The following is a 19,976-nucleotide window of genomic DNA, read 5'->3' on the forward strand; positions in this document are numbered from 1 at the left end:
GCAAAAAGTAGTTGTTTTGTTCACCCACTATTACAGTACATGCTCTTTTAGTCAACAGTTCATTCGGTACTAGGCTGTGAAAGTCTGACGAAAGCGTCATCTCTTTGTCATGCTGCAATTAATCTGAATGGCACTTTCTACAATGCAGAGGCTATAATTTCATCTTCCAGTATAAAACCGTTTATAGAAAGGCGAGTTTTTTTTTTTACTGTGAACACAAACTGAAAGCACACGTTCTGTGCACAGTCAGGGTTATCAGAAGCTTGCATGCCTATGATACTGTAAGCATTGTTCCATTGGGTGTGTAATTAGTGCTGTATGTTCAAGCCAGCAGTCAACAAAAATCAGTACCTCTAAGAGCTGCTGAACCAATACCCTAAGACTGAACTCATGAGCAAATTCTGGCTTGTATTGTGAGTAAGAATATTCATCATCCTGTCATGATGTAATGATTTATAATCCTGCACAACACTTACAAATGAAAATCCACAAACTCACAAGTGTATTCTTAAATTACACATTTGTTTTAGCTGTACAGTTTATTTCAATTGCTTGTAATTACTGTAGATGATTGTTTAATAACCTGAAGATTCACCACTGACCATGTCCAGGTGTGTACTGAAATTGTTTGTTTGAACTCCTTATTCTCCCATGACATTCTGCAGGTGGGATTCTGCCTTAGTTATTGTAAAACTGTGTTTAGGGCCTTGTTTGGATGAGTTTGTTACAGTGGGACTGAATGGTAATGGTCAATTGGAATGCTATTTTCTTCCAGGATTAGGACTGTTGTAAGTGTGTTCACCAAGACTGCTTTTTGTAATGAAATAAACACAGTAAGTAACACATTGATCGGCATTTTAGAGGGAGCAATGAAATTCTGACATCAGGCTGATGTGTCACATGTGCAGAGGTTAGAAGTCAGAGAGCAATCTTTGAATAGAGTATCCTTTATTGTCACATATCCTCCAGTACAGTTTTTAAAATGGCTTCCTTTACTGGCACCATCTTAGGTACAAGCACCTAGATACAAATCTTGGTTACAAAAGAGGAATGAAAGGAAAAGTAGTAGCATTACTTAGTGTCTTAAAAAAAGGTTAGACGTAAGGTAGTTATAACATAGTTAAAGGAGTGACATTACAGTCCGGTAAAGAATTTCAAATAGCAGCAGCTCAGCACACGGTCTGACCACCTGTGCCAGGCCCCAGTCCAATAACTGTGCCACTCCGCTCCTAGCCTCCAGTCTGCTCCACATTAGCACTCAGCTAGAATTAAGTAAGTTGCGCTGCTCCGGGACTTGCTTCCCCTTGCGCTGCTCCAGAACTCATTCCTATCACGCTGTACCGAGCCTCGCTTCCCCTTATGCTGCTCCAGGACTCATTCCCCGCACACTGCTCTGGGACCCACTTCCCTGCGCACTGCTCCAGGACTCGCTTCCTGTCATGCTGCTCCAGGACTGCTAAAAAGAGAGGAGAAGAAAGGAAAGAAACAAAAAGAACAGGCAAAACAGAGGACCTGCACGCGGAGTGTCCTACTCTGCTGCTGTCTTGCCGGAATCTTGTAATATTGTTGGGGACGATTCATTGAATAGTTTGCAGAAATGACCGTCAGTAAGTTAAAAGATGAGGATGGACAGAAGTTCTTGTCAGATAAAGCTGGCAGCTTATTTAAAAGGTAACCATCAGCACTTTCCAAGGTGGCAGCCCCCAGGGGATTACTGTGGGAGTCTTGGAATGCCAGGGTAGGTCCAATGCATGAAATTAAGTTCGTAGCCTTAAATATGATTAAAGATAAGTATGAAATTAGAGATGGGAATCCTAACCATTTGGAAGAAATACCCAGGTTGCCCTTAGCTGCCATATGCATCAGAGTCTTTTATGTATAGGGTACCAATCAGTTAGAATATACTCCTACATTGTCAACACTGAATGGTCCCATGCAGGCAGGATCTCTGACACCACGATGGACACTTAAACAGGCAAAAAGATATACATAGCAAGTGCCTTTTAGGTGCGTTTGATGACTAACTCTGTGCTTATAGAAGAGAGGAAATACAAAAGCGAGACCAAGAACTGAAAATGGCATGTCATTCATGAAAGTCCTTGTCTCTGGCATGTCCTTAATTGCGTCGTCTGTTGAAAGAGTGCAGACCCACATGAGGAGCCTCATCCAGCAAGCTCTCTGTGGATGTGCAGGGACCTGTATTCATCACATCCTCCATGACCCCTGTGAATCATTGTCTGGGCAAGAGGGATACAAATTATTGATTGATGCTTAATCTCCCCAACAGTGTGCCGGGAGGGGCAGGTATACTCAAAAAGGAAAGAGGAGAAGTTGCCTGAAGCACCTGTTGCTGTGGGCAGCAGGTTCCTATTTCGATGGATAGTGAAACAAAAATCTCAAAATCAACAATGACAGAGAAGGCTCCTGCAGTTATGCAGAAGACCAGCAATCTGCAATGGTGCTCAAGACCTTGGGCAACTAGAGGATGACCGCTATAATCCTTGTGAGAACAGAAAGATTAGCAGCCAGCATTCACCCTGGTTGACAAGAGAGTAGCACCATGTAGGAGCACTCAGGCACATGGGGCAATTCCATTTCACAGTTTCACAGGATTACATTATATAATCAGATGTCAGGGCTGTTCATTTATATTTAATGAATTCTGATGTGCTGCACCACAAAATGAAAGTATTTATACATACAGTTTTAGGCCATTTACAGATTAATAGATCTTGCCAGGAATAAGGACCACAGAAAATGAGGTCATTTCTTTCCCCATGTCATGAGATGGCAGCTCCAGAGACATGGTGAGGGTATTCAAGGAAAGCATTTAGATGATTTAGTTGATTTATTGAATGGGTATTCAGGGAAAGCTCATAAGAAATACATCTTGATTAGTGAGTTATGAGCCTTTCTGTGCACCCCATGTCTCACCGTTTCTTGCCTGAAATCCCCAGAGCTGTCTTATTGTATCTGATCACCATTACTCTTACATTCTAAGATGTCCTCATTGTTCAAAATGTCTCTCCTCTGCAGTGGCAAATTGTTCATAGTGTGATGAAAGATTAATATGAAGTGGTTTACAACAGCTGAAAAGACATTGAAGGCCATGAGTTTAGTTTTGAATCGGGATAATCAAGGATTGATTTTAGTTCAGAAAAGCCAGAGATCGAAGGCTTTACATGCAGTTTGTTTTGGTGGTGTTCCAAGATTCTTTCTAACTGTGTTCTAGATGGCTTTATTTTGTTTGCTTTTTGCTTTTTTTTTTGTGTAATAAACTTCTGTTCTGATTTTAAAGAAGATCTGCAGCTTTGTGTGAATATGCTTCAGTAAGTGATCACCATATTAACCAAAATTTTTTTAAAAAGTGATCAGTCCAGATTTCTTCCAGGGATTTGGCTTGTCAAGCCGTAACAACAATTGGGATCATAACATAGCACATCATTTCACCACGATGCAGGAAACCCTTGCTGGGACATATGGAAGGGCTCTATTGGATGTGTCCAAGCTTGATGTCACACATGTTTTTCCATGGCAGCTGTTATATCTCTCCCATGCATGTGTGTTTTGGAACTGCACAGGCATAAGTACCACATTTTCAGTGGCTACCCCTTGTCACTAAGTATCTGCATTTGAAAGCAGACAAATGCTGGAGTGGAACCTGGAAAGGCCATAGACCTGAGACTGCCTCAGCGTGTAGCATTTTTGACAGGTTCCTGGGAACCTTGAAGACCCACAGGAGGTCTTTGCAGTAGTGGCAGACCTGTTACGCATTCAAGCAAGTTCCCTTTGATGACATTTGTGGCCACCTTGTGGGAAACTTGATGACAACGCATGTAGTTGATACCTTGAAGAGGCATCCCACCCTGATCCACCCCCATCCCCTGCATCCTGCATTTACCAAGGCCAATCCATCTAGTTTGCATACACTGTGGAGACTCTATAGGCCGAATGGCCTCTATCTGTGCTGTAGGGATTCTATGAATATGGCCAAGTTTGCTAACTGTAGAATCGTCTCAGTGATGGACAAGTGAGCTGTGAGGAGAATGCAACGAGGTTACAAAAACATTTAGATAAATTACTTGATTGGTAAATAATAAGGAGAACTGTGAAGTTATCCATTTTAAAAGGACATAGAAAATTAAAATGTTTTATAAATGGTGAATGACAGGGTAATATTGATATTCAGAGGGATCGGAATGTCCATCTGCATTAATCACAGAATGTTAATATGTGCACATAGCAAGCAATTAGGAAAGCAAAATGTTTATGTCAGCTTTTATTACCAAGAAATTTGAACTTATGAATTAAATTTTATTGAATTTAAATAGTGCAACTGTGAGGCCACATTTGGAGAACACTGTGCAGTTTTAGTCTCCTTAATTTAGAAAAAGGACATAGAAAGATCACCAGACTGATTTCTGACATGGGAATGTCCCGAGAGGAGAGACTTAAGTAGCTCTAGTCTACATCCTTCAAAGTTTAGAAGAAAGAGCTTAACAGGGCAGGAAACATGTTTCTCTTAGTTGGAGAGTCCAAAACTAGGAGCTTTTAAAGTAGGAGATGGCATGGTTAGAAGTAAGTTGGGAAGAAATTTCTTTGACAAAAAGTTATGAATCTTTAGAATTCTGTACCACAGGAAACTGTGGTTGCTCAGTCGCTCGGTACATTTGAGATAAGGATTGATGGATATTTGGATACTAGGGCAGTTGAGATATAGATATAGTGCAGGAAGGTGAAATTGAGATATAAAATCAAGAATGATCTTCTGAATGAACAATGAAACAGGCCAAAAGGACCATCTGCATTCTTGTACTGTTTTTACTAAATTTATACACAATGTTATCATGATACTTCTAAACCCTTAAGAATAGGAAACCTTGAATCCAACTCACTGCAAGTGTACCTGCTTCCAGTTTAACTGTGGCTGTGCGGGTAGGATCAGAGGGACTGAGTGGGTTACCTACTCTTGAGAGGTGGGTTAGTAATTTTAATATATTAATGAGGCTTTATTCCCTTGATTTAATTAGCTGTTTTGATTTAATAGCTGCAGGTCATGGTTAATTAGAACTTCAGAAATACAGAAACTAAAGGAGGGAGAGAACTGAAAGATGCACTAGGTAACTGCTTCTCCAACACTGTCTAAAGACCAGAAGTGTTCCCCAACAATATGGCCAACTTGACACCATCTCCCAAAATCAATGGATTGTGAACTGTCCCCCTTCTGCTGCATGTTGAGCATCCTCTTTCATACAGTTGGATGTGGACCCATGACTATCCATGTGGTTTGGCAGTGAATCCCCCTCGTGCATTTTTACAATGCCTTCCTGCAGCCAGGTTGTCCTATGCCACTGCAGTGTCTTTCTCTCCTCACCAGTAGCTTTGGTAGCTTTCAACTCTAGGCCTCAACCAGACTGGTAAATTACTAGGTAAAAATCAGAGGAAATAAATTCAAATTTAGCAATGATCTCCACAATAATCATATTTCCAGCTTTTTTAACCCTGTGAAAATTATTACTGTTGCTTCCTCATAAATGCTGGGACCAGAGATTTTTCCTTTGGTTCTGGGAAGAAAAATAAAGTGCAAAAACAAGCCTGTGACATCCAGTTTCCAGTGATGGGGATGACCATTTAAAATAGCCAGAGATAACAAGGTGTAGAGCTGGATGAACACAGCAGGCCAAGCAGCATCAGAGGAGCAGGAAGGCTGATGTTGCGGTGTCAGAAAATACCTCTTTTAAGTGAAATTGGCCCTTGAAGTGTTAACATTTAATATGCGTCCCATTCAAAACTTGAAAAGGAGCTGGTTATTTCAAGTTTAACACCTGTAAAAATTTTAACTTCCTGACTGTTTCAAGGAATCCATTTGATCTTCAGAGGAAACTAACCTTTGAGACTGCAGAGAGCTGTATGACAGGATTTTGCCTGAGAATGTCAGTTCCGTGCTTCTGCTGGGTTACTCCATCTTCAGGTGTAAGGTGCTCCATGGTGTGAATTGTCCAAGTTTCAGATCAAGCCTTTCTGGAATGAATTCCAAGGCTTACTTTGTGTTTGTTAGATAGTTACCTTCCTCCGTAAACCGTTCTGTTTTGTAAATAAATTAACTATCTGTCTTAGACTGAACAATACAATGTGGTGAGCTGGCATATTTTGCTTTTCACACAAAGAAGAATAGTAAGAAGTTCACAAAGACATTGAGTCACACCATTATGAAAGGATCATTGTTAGTCCTATGGGATTCTGTCTGATAGCATTAGGTCCTAAGTTTATGGAAACTGCTTTTTAGCTGTACAATTAATTTAAATTGATAAATACATTTTCATTCAAGATTACTGTTAAATTTGATCAACTGAAATGTGATTACATGTGTCCTGTTCACCTCAATCTGTAAAGGTGCATGTGTTAACTGCATTTATACTAGGAACACACAACTTGACTTTAAAAAGAGGCAATGATTTACAATTTTGATCATCTACTTAAAGAAGTCACCAAGGTGAGGGAAGTCCTGCAGACATTGTTTAGATACCATGTCAACCATTTTCTGAAAGAAAGTAAACAGAGACATCTAATACAGGATCAACCCGTCTGGAATATTGCTAGTATATAGTCAGTAAACAGCTCAGATGAAGGGAGAATTTGTACTAAGTTTCATTTATAGTACAATTGATTATAAAGACCCAGTGTAGTGTGCTATTTTGTCCTTGTAAATTACCTTTGTCAGGCCTTAGTTGGAATGCTATCTCCAGTTTTGACCTTTACATATGATTGGTTACGGTTAGAAGATTTGGAAAAGGTGTACAGGTGGAGCCAATAGACTAACTGTCTATTTAAAGCATTTTGGTTTTCAAATAGACCAGAGCTGATATTCTGTCATTTTAAAGAAGCATAGAGTAAGATCTGAGCTGATCAAACTTATATGATGATGAAGAGATTGAAGTGATGTGTAAGCATTTTTCAATTGGTGGAACATTGTAGTAGAGATAATCTTTGGAATTATTAGACATAAAGGGAGCCAGGAACTGAAAGGGAAAAAAAAACTCGGAACAGGTAACCAGGAAAGAAGAAATTAAGTATGAATCCTCGGTCAGAATCAACTATTTCGATTGTAATCCAGATAGAGCAGAACAACAACCGAAACTCTACGTGTTGTCACAGACTTATATGTGTCATGACTTGGTTCATTCTCTCAAGTTATTTTAAGTGATCAACTATTCAAAAATTATCTCGCACTTTGATCATAGTTTTGAAGTATGAGATAGACAAAAGGCATCTGAGAATCAATAGAGAGGTCTGGTAATTAACCACCCTGACTTAGTGAAGCCCCATTGGGAAGAGGGATTCTTATGGACAGACATATAAAAAAAAAATTTTTAAATCCATTTAGTTAGTGAAATTATTGTACAAGAGGAGACCTTGAAGTGGTAGCTTGACCCACAACTGCAGGGATAAATATGAAGTTGTTACAGATTGTGTTGATTTGTTCCAATTGAATTAGTCAGCAGGACCAGTGATTACAATTGTAAGTTGTTTAGGTTTAGACTAGATGTCAGGAAATGGTTCTTTCCTTATAGAGTAGGAGACATCTGGAAAAGGTTGCCAGCTCATACAGTGGTCATAATTCGTTCAATTCCATCAAGCAAGAGCTGGATTTGTTTCTAGAGCAGGGTGGAGATCTCCTATTAAAAAGGGTAGGTACAGAATAAAATTATCAGGGCGAGAGTGATTTGCCAGGTAGCTTGAATTGCCTAACATTTTCCAGAATAGTTTTCCCTAAAAATTGCCTCAAGGTTTTGTATTCTCCCAGAAGATTACACAGTGTTCCAGATGGCATAGAGAGGGGGCTAATGTATCACAATTATGTGGGTCAGGTTGGATGGACCAGAGAATCTTATCCTGCCCATCACTGAATTTGTTACATTGTTATCTGTGTTTTAGTTCTGGATAATCATCAGATGATGCGGCACTCTGCTTCTTAAATTACAGAACTTCCCTTACAATTGGATTCAGATCTAGTTTGGTTACACTGCACATCCAGAAGCAGCTCAAAGATTTGAAAGTTTTCGATGGAGTCTGTGATCTTTATACATTTAATTACATGTCATGACAATAATAACATCATGAGCATGTGTCCTCAAGGTATGCTCACATACTGTCTCTTAAAGGAATATTGACATACTGTCTCTTTAAAAGTATACTGACAGAATGACTATGAGACTTAACACAACAAATGGAGTCCCTTGCCTCCTATTGTGATGAGCTATTATTTCAGGATCTCTTGGAGTATCTGTCCTTGGAAAATACTGAGATTTAGTGATAAAAAATGAACGTGGTCAAAGTTAGGTTGTTCATTCTTCAAAATTATTCTGGGTCACTTTGCATGTTATCTTAGTTTAGTTTTTTAAAATGTCAACAGAAATGTGTTTTTTCTTGCCGTCTGTGAAAGGTGAATTTACCCATCCCTATGTGTTTCCCATATGATCTATTTATGCTAAAATGTAGTCAATTTCACTTTGGATGTAACTTAATCCTAAACGAAAAATAATTGCGGGTCAGACACAAAACACCATTTTTCTTTATTTTAGTTAGTTGCCTCTATCAAATAGTATGATTTGATAATTTCATAGGAGATTTCATAACAAGACCAGCATTTATTGCCCCTCCTTAATTACCCTTGAGAAGATGGCTAGTGAGCTATCTCCTTGAATGGCTTGTTTTGTTTTAGACCATTTTGAAGGGCACTTAAGAGTGAATATAAAGTCCAGAAATAGGTGAGGACAGTACATTTCCTTTCCTTAGCTCAGTCGTGAACCAAAGCTTATTTTTTATGGCAATCCAGTTGTTCATAGTCACCATTACTGATACCTATTACTACATTTCCATTCATGCTTTATTTCATGAATTGAAATTAAATTCCTCAGCTGCTGTGGTGGCATTTGAACTCAAGGTACAGATTATCAGTCCAGGCCGCTGGATTATGAATTTAGTTATATTACCATTGTGTTAGCATACCTCTATGAGATGAAATTTTATTTTTTTCTGTATGTTTTAGAGATACTGGTCATTGTTTGTGTCATAATATGTGTAACATTGGACTAGTTTCTGTGACTTCAGTAGATACTAATGGGTATGGTCTGCAGAACTAATAAATGTAAGAGGATCTAAATTTTAAAATTGTTGAGTGCAATTACCTTCCATTTGACAATTCTTTTTAAGCTGACTTGCTTGTACGCTTTATTTATCTTTTCCATGACTCTTCTTCCTACTTCCCAGTACTCCCCTGTTACCCACTAAGGAAGAGTTAGATAAACCTGACCAGAGAGATTTCTGTTTTCATTGATTGACAGGATCCCCATGTCACCAAATTATGCCACTAAAGAGCTGGAAATGCCAGGTCCTAATTGGTTTTGAAGTGAGAGACAGGCTTTGAGAGTTTGGGACCATCTGGCTAGAGGCAGGAATTCATTAATCAATGTTGCACACACTGCCATTTATTTGCAAAAAAAATTATGTAACTATTTAAATGAAGTCACATGTTTTATTATATTTTGTGCCTTTCTCACTTTGCAAGCTTGGGGGAAAAGGTTTAATTCAATCTAACCGTTTTAAAAATAAAATCCAATCATTTCGGCAATTCTAAATAACTAAAACATAAAATAAGAACTTTGGACATTTTAATACAACCAATTATTGCTCTCAATTTGAAATTTGTCTAGTTGTCCTTCAGTATGTTATATTACACAGAATTCAATCAGTTGGTCTTGATGTGAGCCTTTATTCTTTTATTATCCTGTCTTAAAAATGGTACTTGTATTTAGGTTTTTGGCACAATCGCATATCCAAGTTCGATAATTGTGTGTAGAACATGTGGACTCACTACATAAACGTGGTGGCTACAAGAGCAGGTCAGAGGCGAGGAATACTGCAGCAAGTAACTCACCTCTTGACTTCTGAAAGCCTGTCCACCATCTACAAGGCACAAGCCAGGAGTGTGATGGAATACTCCCCACTTGCCTGGATGAGTGCATCCCCAACACTCAAGAAGCTTGACACCATCTAGGACAATACAGCCCGCTTGATTTGGCTCTGCATCCAGAAGCAATCACTCCGCCTACTACCGACGCTCAGTAGCAGCAGTATGTATTATCTACAAGATGCACTGCAGAAATTCACCCAATGTCCTCAGACAGCACCTTCCAAACCCACAACTAATTCCATCTAGAAGGAAAGGACAGCAGATATATGGGAACTCTACCACCTTCAAGTTCCCCTCTAAGCCACTCACTATCCTGACTTGGAAATATATCACCATTTCTTCACTGTCATTTGGTCAAACTCCTGGAATTCTCTCCCTAATGGCATTGTGGGTCAACCCACTGTCAGTGGACTGCAGTGGTTCAAGAAGGCAGCTCACCACCACCTTCTCAAGAGCAACTAGGGACGGGCATTAAATTCTGGCCAGCCAGCGACACTCACATCCCACATAATGAATTTTAAAAAACAGTATTTTTTGCCTGTGAACAGCAGTGGCCGTACAATGCCTCCAAGCAGGCTTGATTGATTTTTGACTGACTTTTACCCAAATTGGATTGATCTTTTTTGTTCCATGTATTCAAGCAAATTTCCTCAACAAACTAGATCATGGAACTTTGCTTTTGGGCACACTTCATTACATCTCACTTCATACATGGGTCAAAATAAGCTTATTCCCAAGAATGGAGTATCTTTTGCTGCTTTTGCGGTATCTGCAAACATTCGGTGACACATTGAATGTAAACTCTGGCCTTTATCAACAATACAGTATTCTTTTTAAAATACTTGTACATATTGTGAGGTCAGAATAAATCCTTGTAGTTTTGTGTGAGTGAAATGCATTTTTCTTCCTGATATTTTTAGAATAAAAGTAGCCAGATCAAAATATTAACACATGCTGTTCTTAACAATGAAATATTTTGAACTACATGTCATCATTCTATTCTGAAATGAATTCCCATTTCTAAATTGATTCCATTTTTTCTTACCATTCCCTGGAGTGTTCACTGCTTGCAGCCAAGAGGGTAATTAGGAGATATGCCCTGAGTTTTCCCATTTCAGCTCCAGTTTAGGACATGTGAGAGTAACCCAAATTAAGTGTTCCTTCTGTTTATGCGTTTTGGAACAGGGGTAATATTCCTATCTTCTGCATCATTTTTCAATACTGCTGATATGACTGATATCACAAACTCAACAATGTTAAGGTTTGTAAGTGCAGAGAACATCAAGCCTGTCAAGATGTTTCCAGATATGTGTGCAGCAATGTAAATAATTGATACTGTGGCTGTCACCACAACCTGGAGAGAGGCAGAATACTTAACCTACCTGAGTCAAGTTGACAATGTAATTGATCACAACTTTCCCAATAAGGATTCATCTCCAGTTTGGTAGCAGAGAATTGTCTTTTAATATACTCTGCTGTTGAAGACCAAATTGAATTTGGAAGTCAAGGTGAGTTTGTGTTGATACTGCAGTGTGATTATGCCAATGCATGGAATCGGTGATCCATTGTACGCTGTAAGGTGGTGTTTTGTAGGCTGTGCAATGGAATGCCTTTTGCTAAGGTACATGTCTTTCAGGATGTGTAGTAGTAATATGTTGGCACTAGTTCCTGGATCAATTTTCCTGTGTTTTCAGGACATATGATGTTAATTGTTACAAAAGCTTTTGATTGCCTTAAACCATCAACACGGTATGTGATGTTGATAATTTAAAGCATTTGGTCATCTTCTAAAAGTTACCATTTGCTTGGTTCACTCTGAATTACAATGATGTGTTTGCATTTGTGCACCTTAATACTTACTAAAGTTGTGGTGTTGTGATATTGTATCATCTTGCTGGCCCCCTGCGTTTTGTTCCAGGGCCAAGCATGATCTTTGAAACCTGATTTCTTGCACATGCATGTCCAATCCTCCTTGATGTACACATGATCTGCAGATATGAAATAAAGCTGGACAGTTTTAGAGTGATGTGACACATCTGTTACAGAGATATTTGTTTGGTGTGCTTTATTGACAGTAGCGATGGAGATGGCTGCATCTAATGCATAGAATTGTTGTTAACCTGGAACCATGCTTTCATACTCCTGTCCATCTCAACTGATGTGTCATTGGTATGACCTTTTTTGTACTTAATATCCTTCCTAAGGCCTCAATTGGCTTGGAGGCAACTACTGACTTAATGAGCCTCTCTGGCAATTTCTGTTTAGAAAAGTCACACTTATGGATCAAAATCCTGGAATTCCCTTTCTAATAGCACTGTGTGTCATGTATGCCCGATGAACTGAAACTGTTGCGAAGATGGCATACAATGATGTCCACGATTAGCAAGATCAGCATTTATGCCAACAATCCTCGCACCCCAAGAACAAATAAAACAAAATAATTTAGCAGACTCTACTGCTTTTTAATAAGTAGTTACAAATAGGATTTGTTGTCATATAATAATTTCATTTATAACCATTAAATATTAGACATGTAGGCTTTTAAAAATGTACAAAATCTAGCTTAACAGAAAATAAAAGCAATTTATTCCTATGTTTGGAAACTGGTTAGACAATATGCTATCTCTGGGTAAGCAGCATTTTTTAGTACTGCATCACTAACCTGCAATTCTGTGACCCCTTCCAATGTCACCAGGATTGATGAGCAACGCAGTATTTGTGAACACTTCTGGTTGTGAAATCAACTGACTCTTTTTTTCTCTTTGTTTGTTTAAAGGCAGATGAAAAGTTCCTACAGCAGTCCAAAGTAGATCTGTGAATCTGTGAGTATATTTTGAAATGCTTAAAATGCATTTATCTTGTTTTGGATTAATTACCATTTGTACGGGACTAATTACTATCAGTGATGTTCCGCACTACCGTTTTGATAGACTGCCAGGAAAACACACAACCTGTTTTTATTTTCTTTTCCTGAACTCTTGTACAATGCTATACAGACAAACAGGGTGTGAGGCTGGCATACTCAATTTCAAAATCCTGGAGATGAACTGACCACCTTCGATCAGTTAACACCTACAGTGGTACCAAAAGAATTGCTCACTGCATGTCATAGGTCTGTCTTTAGGATGTGAGATCAATTTACTATTTTGCATTCATTGATCCAAAAGGTCTGCACAGACTACTGGTGCTGCAGTTTTGAATATTGATTTCCTTGTTTCACGGGCTTTCTCCAATAGCACTGTTGACGAGAATTCTGTTCTTTGTATATGTAAGTTGAAGTACCAAGTTGACCATTACTCATTAACCAAAACCATAATCTAGTGGAAAATTGATGAGACCTACTTGGACCATTTGCTCCAAAACTAGTCACCAACTAATGTAAAAACAAATCTCCTTTTGAGAACCTACGTGTGATGGGGAAACTGCTTTGCAAAAACATCAGCCACAATGGGCTGAATCATACATGTTTTGGCTAAGTCTGAGGAACAACAAGGTGTTTGGATGGTTTCTTACCACAAGGTCTAATGAGATCTCTGGCCATGACTTCGAGAACTCACCTCACTAATTAACTACCCACCCTTGTGGTGGCTATCATGTCTGATTGCTGCCCCATTTTACCATGAACAACTCCCCTCTCAGCGGATATTCACATCTGCCATCTTTAAAAGGCATGCTGAAGCTGCCCTGCTCATTGATGGACAGTATCTGAACATGGTGGAGAAGGAGAAGTTGCCCCTGTGATTCTCCGATTAGGAATCTGGAGGTCCTGGTGGACAGGGTAGTTCAAAGGGTAGATAGACCTTCCTCACACAGAGACGGGACAGTGCTCAGAGGCACCCAGCTGGAGAAGGAATCACACAATGGCCCTTCAGACATCTCCATTCAGGACACTGCAGAGGTAGCCAGACCCTCTACCTCCACCTATGACACTTGGAAGATCAAGCCAAGGTTGGGGGGCCGGATCAACTTACAAGAGGTTGACCAATCCTCCAGGGCCAAACCAGTCAAGCACTCAGCTGCCTCCGTTCACCCCAACTGCAGAATCAAGGACTATACTAAGGCATAGTGGGAGGAAGAGGAGCTCGTTGAGACCACTTTGGAAGCATGGGTGACAATGGCTTGTAATTGGGAATCTTTGAATACCTTTATGGGCTTTAACTATACATCTGGTTGTTCGTGTCTCTGTGTAGGCCTGAAAGGCTTTGTTGCACCACGTGTTATCACTTCATGACCACAGACAACATTCCATGAATGGAGGTCTGTGTTGATCACTGCATCACGTGGAAGCATAAGGAACAATAAGTATAAATATTCATGTTGACATCTTAGGCCCTTCTCATGCAAAGTCCCAACAATTTTGTGGCCTCTGGTGTCCAAACGGGTGGCTGACCGTCGGTATCTGTGGCAGGGAGGTGGAACACATGTGGGGACAATGCTTCAGCATGACAAGGGAATAGGGACTCCACAGGTCTGTTTCATATACAGTGCGTGAACTTGTGTGCAATGTTCTTTTCCTTTAAAAGGCCTTTTGTTGGGTACTGCAGCCCCCTTCCTCACAGTTCGAGTCACAGCACTCACTCTGCGTGTAGTTGCAGTCATTTCCCGCCATGGTACACTTTGATTTGCAGCACAATGGAAGGTAATAGTGAGTGCTCCTTAGCCAGCAGCTCCCAGCTGCATCTGAACATGTCAGTGAGCCCCATACATCCACATCCCCTTCCTGGTAACCCATCCCTTAAACCCTGCAGGCTTCACATCTCCCCAGGTCCCTGTACCTGCCCACCTTCCTCAGCTTGCCTCCAGCATCTGAGGTGACCATGTCAGATAATGGCATACACTGCCTCCCCTACTTGAAGACAGGGTGCTCCAGTCGAAAGACCATGAATAATCCCCCTACATGATTCCCTTCCCAGGCATGCTTTACTGTATCCGCCCCTTGCAAATACTGTTGTCCCAGCTTCACAATGGTAATCCTTCATTCCTGCCCCAATCCCAAAGACTTACTTGCTGACACTCATTCCAGTGGCAATGACCGGCTTTGTCTTTCCCACCGTCCCACCACCTGACACCCTCACACTCTTTCTGCTTTGTTTCTGTGAACAGACCCAACAGACTGACTGACTGACTGACTGACTGACTGACCCACCATGATCCACACAGTTGAGTAACCTGAGCAAGCAGACCCAGAGAAGAGGTGCCCAGACCCCTGACTGGTGGCTGTACGTTTTTTTACCCATCCACATTATCCCTGGTCTCCTTGAACTGGCTGCTATGGAGTCACGAGATTGGTGATGGCCCACTTGCTGGACTATAGAGGCACAGATTCTCTGACTGGAATCCCTCTGGCTACAATCAGGTGTTAGGTCAATCACCTGGACTGATATCTAAGACTGCCCTTGACTTAATGGGCTGTGCCCCCTGACTGATACCTCCATGGATTTTGGTGAAGACTACTCCTCCAGAATTTTGAGATATAGCTGCATACTGCAATGTTGTATGTTTTGGTGTGTAAGCTGCTGTTGGCACATGGTGCAGGTGTAAGATTCACTTGGCACACTGCCGTACACCCCTTTGACTGAGAACTTGTGATCAACAAGCCATGCTGTCTGGTCATGTAATTTTCATAGAAAGGCACGGCATGGATGCTTTAAGCATGCAAATTGGCATTAAGCGAGAAAAGTGAGCAGTCCTGACACGCAGCTTGGTCCAGTTTGAGAGTTGGGTGCCTGACCTTGTACTGAGTGTCTCTGCTGAACCTTTCAATACTAGTTGCCAGTGCATCCTGCAGTGCAAGTTTGTGATTCCTGAGCATACTGCTGGTGGATTAGAGCCGTGTGATGATGATTGTGAGGGGTTTGCAGATACTGGATACCAGTGTATGTGGACAATGGGTCATGTGACTGGCGCTCATGAATCGTGCCCAGGGTTGCAGTTTGGTTATAGGCAATTGGAGCAAGTGGCAAACTGAATCCACCAGGTTTCATGGTAACATCCAGCTTCTTGGTGAGTTTGGTAAGACAGGAAGCTAAATATTAATGAGACAAACTGTGCCACCAAAATTCTATAAACCCCCTCAATTGACAACTCGCCACTACCTAGCAAGAAACTAGCATAAAAGATGGAGTAGGTTCTGCCAACATCAACGTGGACCTTTGTCGGGTTATTGTTCAATTCAGCCACCAACTTCACCGTTGCTCACACTGCTCAGACTCCTGTTAGGTTCCACCCAATGTGTGTTCCAATCTTTGTATTGCTAGTTTCTCCATATTCCAGTTTGAGAGCTAAGGGTTGGTATTCATGTGATTGGCCAACATGTTGCTCCTTTTATAACTTACTGTAAGAAATGTCAAAACTGTAAAAATTGAGAAATAGAAAAATAAATCCAGGTAAGAATGTTGATTTGTGAAACAAATTAAATAATTGATTAGCACTTGCTTAATTGCTATGCAACAGCAGCTAAATTTTCAATAATTACACTTCCATTTAGAGGATAAACCTCACAGCCACATGCCAGTCGCTTTCACCTTGGTGGTGGGAAAGGTTTTAGAATCAATAATTCAGGACGAAAGTAACATCACTTGGAAAAATATGATGAATCAGGGTAAACCAGTGTATTTTGTTAAAAGTACATCATGTTTAAAAGTACTGAAGCAAGTTTGATTTGAGAGATGTTTAAGATAATTGTAGTTGTGGTATACATCAATTTGATAAAGTGCTGTATAGCAGGCTTGTCAGCAATGTTGAAGCACATGGAATAAAGGAACATTGGTCGCATGGATAAGAAGTTGACTGAGTGACAGGTACATGGTAATTAATGGTATTACTATATTGGAGGAAGGTATACAGTGAGGTTCCCAGGATCAGTACTGGGTTTCAATGCTTTTCTTAATCTGAGTTAAATTTTCTGATGCTATGATCACTGTTCTCTAAATGCTCCCCTACTGTTTGGGCAAAAAAATTTGGCAGCTGGAATATAACATGGTGAAATGTGTACTTTGGCAAGATAAATAGAGGAGCTGCACCTAAGAACATTTAGTACCTAGTCAAGCCTTTCATTATTTCAGATCTCTGTTAATTGACTTTACAGTCTGCAGTATTTTACTTTAGGATGTACATACCTACAACAATTGGAACATAATCTTAAAGATTAAGTCTACTGTGCAAAACGTACCTTTGCACTAAACTAATACAATATACTTTGTGATAAAATGCTCCTATCCCTACAAAACTGTCAATACCTCCCTAATCCATACATGTCTGATGAAAAATTAATAAATTTTCCTTAATTAAGTTTTTTGTTTTTGAAAAAGTAACCACAATTTTGAAACCAAACCTGCATAATCCCCTTCACCAATATAACCTGTCGCTCTTTCTCATTTCCTCTCCTTGCCAGCTTGCTAGGTACCTGAAGCAAATGCAATCATCTGGGTAAGGCAATCCAATTGAACCTAATCCTGTCTAAGCCAATGTCTACATAAGGAAACTTAAAGTAGGTATGTGATAAATTGTCTCTCTTCTTTATTGGCTTCCACTCCCATAACGCCAACCCCAACCACACACCAGGGTGCTACTGAGGCTAGTTTAAACCTCACCTAGCCTGTGCAATGACTGAAATTAGCAATATTTGAAAGAAAATAATTTTCAAGATGGGTATTCTACCTGGATCTCTTGTTGTCTTAAATTAACTTGTAATTTTGCTACAAAATGAACAAGTGATATTTTAGTCTGTTCCTACATTTACATCCCTGTTTATTTGGTAGCTGGGTGCATTAGGTACTCCCAAAACTAAACTCCTGTGTTTTTTTTCTCCCTTCAGTTGCTAAAGAAATTGCTGCAGTCATCATGGGGTCTACCATGCAGCAGATGCCAAACAGTTTCTGAGAATGAATCTGTATTCTGCTACTTTGGTAACGGCAAGATTGTTGCTTCTTCACATCCTGTTACTCTGCAAACTACAAAGCCTTTTTATGAGCTAAAAGGAATTATACTAATAGATTGCCAAGACTTCAAATGAAGAGTATTCTGTTTGGTGACCATGTAATTCTTAAATTTATGTTTGAAACTGAACTATTTTCTACAGTGTAGCTCTAATTTCCTTGGAGATTTTAATGACAGTAAAGTAACAAACATTTCTTCACTACGGAGAACAGATCGTTGACCTGTTGTGCATTAGTCAGTTGAAGATGTGAGCTGAGCTGTATCAGGGGAAAAATGTGTATAGGTATTGAAATCCAAGCCAGCACAAGTGAATCTTTCAAGTTTTTATGAATAGCATCAATCTGGTTTTCTCTCCACTGATGCTGTATTATCGGCTGAGTATTTCCAGCTTTTTCTGTTCTTATTTCAGATTACCAGCATCTGGCAATGCTTTGCTTTTACTATCAAGTTTGAGTCTATTCAAATGGTAGAGAAAGCAAATCGAAAAATCAAGTAATTAACAGATTATCTTAGTAATTTGTTATACATTTCAATTAAACTACATAATTGTTTAGAACCAAATACAGCACTAATTTTTAATGCAATTCGATTTTATACTTGAAATAACTGCACAGAGGCCAGTATCCAATCCCCAGTCACCATTTATTTACTTTTGCACAGAACACTGACTGTGGCCAGCCCGCTCAGAGTCAGTCGCCTGAACTGAGGAGATTCTGAATTCCCTGTCTATATTTTGTTTTAACCCATGTGTGTAAGTGTGAGACACAGTAAAAACACCAGGTGTGTAAATAACTTTATTGATAGTTTACCACCAGGAAAATCATTCATGTGACCGAAGAACCAGGAGCAAGCAGAGCCCCTGGGGGCAATGCCTATGTGAACGAAAAGTGAAGGGATCAAGTTAAAATAGAATTGGAGGGGGATATAAAGCACTCCATACCCCACTGTGCCCACCTCTCCCGAAAGATTTTGAGTGTTGGTGGACACTGCATGCTCCTTCTCCAGGGATACCCGGACACAAACATAGCCTCGGTAAAGGGGCAGGTAGTCGGCCGTAATGACCTCCTCCACAGCCTGCTGCCGGGACTAGCTTGGCAAGGAATCCCGTGTTTATATTGGTCGGCCAGGGCTTTCCTGATTGGGGTTGTTAACCCAGGCCAATCAAGGATGCTAAAGAACAATACAGCGCAGGAACAGACCCTTCGGCCCTCCACACTTGCGCTGAAACTGTCTTCTCTTACAGGATCCGTATCCCTCTATTCCCTTACTATTCATGTATTCATTCAGGTCTCTCTTGAATGCTGCTGTTGTGTCTGCTTCCACCACCACCTCTGGCAGAGCGCTCCAGGTAGTCAACCTCCTTTGTGCAAAAACATGCCTCGTGCATCTTTTTTACACTCTTTCTCCCCCTCCCCCCAAGCACTGAATCTTGAACCTGTGTGCCCTAGTAAATGACCCCTCCACCCTAGGAAAAAGCCTCATACTTTCCACTCTATCCATTGTCATTCGCAATCTTATAAACTTTTACCAGGTTGCCTCCTGCATTCCAGTAAGAGCAAATCCAGTCTATCCAACCTTTCCTCAGCCAAAATCCCCCATACCAGGCAACATTTCAACCCACTTTCCCGAGGTCCAGGAATATCAGGTTTAACCTGGTGCAGAGTTTTCTCTGCATCAGCAGCTCTGCTGGAGCTATCCCTGTTGTTGAGTGAAGGGTAGTCCTGTAATCAAACAGGAACCAGGACAGTTTGGTATCAAGTGACACTGTAGGCTGCTTCTTTAAACCTGCCTTCAACTTTTCAGCTGCTCTTTCCGCCAGACCACTGGGCGATGGATAGTATGGCGCTGTCGTTACGTGCCGAATGCCATTCAACTTCAGAAATACTGAAATTCCCTCCTGGTAAATTACATCCCATTGCCCATTACCAATACTTCCAGGAGTTTGTTTATCAGTAACGATGCTCACAGCTTCTCAATTGTTCTCATTGAGTTTGCCGAACGGACTTTATGCACATCCAACCACTTTATTCTGGATGCTCATTCAATCTGGAATGTTGAGACCGTG

The 19,976-nt window shown here is 40.4% G+C and overlaps 1 protein-coding gene across 8 annotated transcripts in view; it reads left to right on the forward strand.

Annotated features, from left to right (window-relative positions):
• The window catches only part of LOC109912585 (cell wall protein DAN4-like), a 70,486-nt gene that overhangs the window by 26,444 nt on the left and 24,066 nt on the right, over positions 1-19,976 (forward strand). For 3 of the 8 annotated variants that reach the window (XM_048607198.1, XM_048607196.1, XM_048607200.1), the window contains exons 2-4: positions 12,750-12,795; positions 17,367-17,466; positions 17,790-17,880. The gene's annotated coding sequence lies outside the window, so the exon portion shown is untranslated. The remainder of the gene's footprint in view (positions 1-12,749; positions 12,796-17,366; positions 17,467-17,789; positions 17,881-19,976) is intronic. The other 5 variants (XM_048607197.1, XM_048607201.1, XM_048607199.1 and 2 more) reach the window with 3 other exon arrangements.

The sequence above is a fragment of the Rhincodon typus genome, chromosome 17 (assembly GCF_021869965.1).
Source record: "Rhincodon typus isolate 14 chromosome 17, sRhiTyp1.1, whole genome shotgun sequence".
Lineage (NCBI taxonomy): Eukaryota > Metazoa > Chordata > Chondrichthyes > Orectolobiformes > Rhincodontidae > Rhincodon > Rhincodon typus.